This window comes from Hylaeus volcanicus, chromosome 7 (genome assembly GCF_026283585.1).
Source record: "Hylaeus volcanicus isolate JK05 chromosome 7, UHH_iyHylVolc1.0_haploid, whole genome shotgun sequence".
In the NCBI taxonomy this organism is placed as follows: domain Eukaryota; kingdom Metazoa; phylum Arthropoda; class Insecta; order Hymenoptera; family Colletidae; genus Hylaeus; species Hylaeus volcanicus.
Genome location: NC_071982.1, coordinates 6,868,331 through 6,873,947, shown reverse-complemented (window position 1 = coordinate 6,873,947; position 5,617 = coordinate 6,868,331). Strand labels below are relative to the sequence as shown.

At 41.7% G+C, this 5,617-nt stretch overlaps 1 protein-coding gene across 2 annotated transcripts in view; it reads left to right on the top strand.

Moving 5' to 3' along the window:
• LOC128879710 (uncharacterized) overlaps window positions 1–5,617 on the top strand; it is an 18,317-nt gene that overhangs the window by 3,295 nt on the left and 9,405 nt on the right. The gene's annotated exons all lie outside the window — the stretch shown is intronic.

The window sequence follows — 5,617 nt, the reverse complement described above, 5'->3', positions numbered from 1 at the left end:
GGACATATGTATGTTTGTGTTTGATGGTCAAGCTCGACAGGAACCAAAGTATTCTTCTGGAATACTGAATGGATATTTTTGAATTGAGGCATAGACATTATTATCGTTTGAGACTTTAAAGCTAGATAGAAACTTCAAACCTTTAACATACGGTGTGGTTTGTTTGAGGATGTCGAGAGGTTTGAATTGGACTAAGTAGATGAGGCTCTTATGGTTAGGGAAGCCTGCAATATGGTGGCTTTCATAGATAAGGGAGTGTTTCTTGGCCCTTGTGCTCTTGGAATGCCAAGTAGGTGTAGGTATATTTGTGTTTGATGGTTTGAAGTTTGATAGGAATCGAGGTATTCTCTTGGAATGCTGAATAGATATTTGTGAACTAGGTCATAGACACATGTTTTCGTTTGAGACTTCGAAGCTAGATAGAAACTTCAAACCTTCGACATACAGCGTTGTTTGTTTTAGGGTAACGATGGGTTTGAATTGAGCTAAGTAAATGTCGCGTGTATGGTCAGATGTGCTAAAAGAAGCACACAATATGGTGGCTCCCACAGATAAGGGAGTGGCACTTGGCTCTTATCATATTCCAATGAACTCTACATGGGTATAGTTGTGTTTGAGAGTTTGAAGTTCGACAAGAACTCGAATCTACTGTGTTCAATGTGGCTTTTCTTGGGGGATTGGGGCTGAGTAGATCACGTGTTTAAAGGCGTATTACGGTTTTCGAATGGGGCTATCTAGACCGCATCTTTACGCTGAGATATATCAGGGGAAGAATGGAATAGGTTGTCCCATGGATAGGGGAGTGACACTTGGTTATGTTCTTGGAGTGATCAATGGGAACTTGGGAATTGGGGCTGGGTCGATCGAAGGAATACGAGACTATAGCTTTTAAATCACGTCTCTAAAACCGTGTCGAGGTTTTTGAATTAGGCTATGCAGAGTCGTTCGTCTTCATCCCTCTATAACCTCCGCGTATCAGTTCTCTTCATTAAGCTCGATTTCCACGTGAAATAACCAACCCGGTGTCGGTCCATCGAAGCGCGTTAAATCAACAGTGAAACACTCGTGCCATCCTCGTACTCGAAACTACCCCTTTAAAAAAATATATCTATTAGCTCGCAACCAGTGCGTCCGCTGTGTAATTTGAAAACATTTCCGTTGGCGCTTTCACTTAGTTTCGACACGTGCAATTCAAACTTCATGGAGTCCCGTCGCGCCCTCTGAATCCGAATTACTATTCCCATCTCACCCCCTCGAAACTTTGCCCGCTAAACTGCGAAAATATTCGTTCTTTCGCGCACGACCCGACGGGGGAGTCCCTGGAAACTAATTCCGAAGCTCTCGCGTTTTATCCGTTCCGTCGGACACGGTCCCGCGAACGCGGTTGTTTTCCTCGTCGCAGCTCGAGTAACTGTCGCGTTTCAACCCCCGACCTTCTCAGCTGTTCGCTTCGGGCATCCCGATTTTCTTTCTCCTTCCGTTACAGAAGCACGAATTTTATCGAACCTCGTTCGTAAGTTACGGTACGAAATACGTGACTGGGATTTTTGTTTCGAAAAATAGAAAGCGGAGAGGCAAGGGGTCGAGGGGTTGTAGGGTTGATTCGTCTCCTTGACTCCTGAACTTTCACCCCCCCTCTCGGTTGTTTACTCTGAACCCCCGTTTTATTTTCTTTTTAATTTAAAATTATATACGACCAGAAAATGGTTTTCGTTCCACGTATTAAAAAGGGGAGTCGGGTTTGCTCTCGGGCTGATGGGACATCCTGTTTGAGGAACGCCGCGTATCGATTGGGGGAGAAATAATTGAATGGGGCCCCTTGCTTTGAATTTGAAGCGAGAAATTTCGTCGTTCGTGTGATAAATAGAGCGGGACGGAAAAGAGGGGACGTTGGGAAAACGGGGAAGCAATTTTGCTAAAACGTTCCGAGTGTCCTCTAGGTGTCGTCCCTTCGGGGATCGCCTTTCTTTATGGGTTGTCGATGCAAGAACGCCCCCACTTCTCGCGAAATCTGATACGTAACCCCCTTTAATCATGGTCCGAATCTGTTCCTCCGATGGAATGCTGTATTTCAATCTGTTATCAGCGACAATTTTTAACCCAGTTACGTCCTTGCGGAAGGATTTAGAATTTACCGCGTATTGAATTTTCGAATATATTATTACTTGAATATTCCATTTAACGGGTTATGTTTAATAGGCGAGAAAGTCATTTTTTTTTTCAAATTAATTGTATGCTAGTATACTTGCACGCAGTACAATGAATACAACATATTATATTTTATTTCATATACTACTTTTATATTTCATACTAGTAACACAATAGTATACTTGCACACAGTACAATGAATATAACATATTTTCTTTCATGGTTAACCTATTTAGGGACTAAGGCTAAGAAAAATATATGGTCGGTGTGTGGGATTGCTTGCCAACTATCAGGGCCACATCGCGCCTAGTAGATGGTAACCAGTCATGCGGTATGTAGCACCGGTTGCTGACTATTAGGGGCACCTCGCGCCTAGTAGATAGCAACCAGTTATTCGGTCTGTAGCACCGGTTGCTGACTATTAGGGGCACCTCGCGCCTAGTAGATGGAAACCAGTCATGCGATATGTAGCACCGGTTGCTGACTATTAGGGGCACCTCGCGCCTAGTAGATAGCAACCAGTTATTCGGTCTGTAACACCGGTTGCTGACTATTAGGGGCACCTTGCGCCTAGTAGATAGCAACCAGTTATTCGGTCTGTAGTACCGGTTGCTGACTATTAGAGGCACCTCGCGCCTAGTAGATAGCAACCAGTCATGCGTCAAATATATTATTCCTTGAATATTGCATTTAACAGGTTATCTTTAATAGGCGAGAAAGTCATTTTTTTTCAAATTAATTGTATGCTAGTATACTTGCACGCAGTACAATGAATACAACATATTATATTTTATTTCATATACTATTAGGTAGACTGGAAAGTAACGTCGTTTCTTTTACATTAAATTCAAACAAATTTTTAATAAATTTCTATTTTTAATCAATTATGTAATCGGCTTCGTTATCCACAGCCTTTCGCCATTTAGTGTGCAAATATTCAACGCCGTATCGATCGAAATCAACGAGCTGATGTGTGATAAGTATTTAAAATTGTAAAAACGTCATTACCTTCCAGTACGCCTAATACTTTTATATTTAATACTAGTAACAAAACAGTATTCTTGTACACGGTACAATGAATCTATCGCAATATATTTCACACTGTACACGAAACAATCGCTAAGCAATACCGATTACAACTAATTAAAATCCAAGTATCGACTATACGTTCTCACGGAAATGAAATTTCCACCGTCTCGTTATCGACGCGCCTCCCCTCTGGCACCCTCGCCCCGCTACCGATAAACCAAATAAACGCGTCGCCTCGACAACAGTAATAATAATTAATTAAAATCATGCTACTAAATTTTATTAAAATCGAGCACATCCAGCTCACCGTGAAAATTAAATTTCCTGCCACTTCCTCGACCCCATAGATCTCTCCTCTACCCCGCATCCCCCTCCTCCCCCCCCGCCCCTCCTTCTCCTCCCATCGATGACACGATAATTTCGGGAAAAAAAAAGGAAAAGAAATTCCCCGTCGCGGGGCGGTGCCACGCAGTAGTTCGTTATTTTCAGGTTAATTAAGCGAAGCGTAATTGACGCGGAATTTTTGTACTCATTAGCGCGCATCGATCCTCCAGTTGCGATAGTCTAAGAGGGCGAGGGAGGGAGGGAGGGAGGGTGTGAGGTAGCGGCCGCGGCGCGTCTTGTTTAATGACTTTTATCGCGCTCGTCCTATCTCGATGGCGCGCCCCCGCTGATGCCTCGACGGATTACGTGGAAGTGACAATTTAATCGCGGGGTTTCGTACACGCCGGTCGCGCGGACTGACGTTTACCGTGAAAGGAAAAAAAAGAAAAAAGAAACGGAGGGAGAAGAAAAAAAAAATGAAACAGAACGAGGGAAAAGAGAAACGCAGAATGATAAACGCCCGGGGTCACGGGATTAATTTTGCTCGAGTGACCTTTACGTTCGCGAGAGGGGTGACGTGCACGGGGGTTGCGGCGAACGGGTGGGGGCGGAAGAGACGAGTGGGCGGTCGATCTATCGAGTTTCGATTAGTTTATACGTGATCACCTGTGCGGCGAATGAAGTGTCGCTGATTAAACAGTCGTAGATTCTTGTACCCGTCGCCTCGGTTTCTCCGTTCTCTCCGAGGTTCGTTAACACGTTGGTGGCCAGAAACGAGCGACAGGACACTTCGTCGAGAAGAATTCATTCCAAAGGTGAGATAGTAAACAAATTTAGACAGGATTCGCGAACCTAGGGAGATCGAAGAATTAAATACTACGACGTTAATTTATCTAATCATCGATAGTCTCCGGACGAAATGTTAACTTTCCAGAAATATCGACGAGCTTCAGGCTCGGTCGACGCATTAACCCTGAACCTATCGATGTTTCGTTTGTTTCAATTTGTTTCATTTCGGAGACACGTTTCTCAGTTGAACGGAAAAATATTTAACAGTGCTTGAAACAATTCCGTGTAATTCGTATATTTCGTATAAGAACTGTATATAAAGGTTCGAAAGGGGACGTTTGACCGTGTCGTGGCAGGTTTGGTGTTAAAATTGATATCGGGAGCGCGTTCGTTAACGAACCGAGTGGGAGTAGAGGGGCAGGTGCGTGATTCATTGGAGGAAGTTATTAGCGAGCTGCTTTTACAACAAGCGCTCCGCGTGGCTTCTCGACGTGGGTGGTTTCGCGACGAGAGTTATGCTAATCAAACACGGAGCGATATTTCCCGAAAAGACATGCATACATACGTAATTGCGGATTCAATTTTCTGGGCGTAGCGACGGATGATTGATCAGTTTCGGATGACATTTAGGCATCGTAGTTTTAGCGGAAGGTAGAGTTGTACTGGTATTCTAGTGTACTTGTACATACAATAGTACGATACAGTCGGTGTAATAAGTATTCGTACAGGAACCAATTTAAAGTAAAATTAATAAGGAAAGAAATAAGATGTTAACATTAAAAATAATGAACTTGAATTTAATATTCTACTCTAAATATATGTAGGAACGTTGGTTAATTATTCTTTCCCCCAAAATTTATTAATGAAATAAATATATGAAGACTGTAAATGTAAGGTAATATTTTTATACTATATACTACACTATTGTCTCGAAATAGGCAACTCGCCAGTCCCGACCGAGTTGCTTATTTCGAGACAATACTGTACTATGTATGTTACATTACATTTATTCTACTATTGTATTCTATGTATGTTACTATTGTATTATATTCTACTATTTTAGCATGAGAAACATGCAAAAAATATGCATAATGCATATCGAATATATTCTACAATAAATATAATAATATTACCATTTGATTTTGCATAAATACACCTTTGGTTATGTTTAGCATACATTTACTATATTAGCTCGCATCATATATGCATAAGAAATATACAAAAAATATGCATAATGTATATTGAATATATTCTACAATAAATATAATAATATTACCATATGATTTTGCATAAATACACCTTTGGTTATGTTTAGCATACATTTACT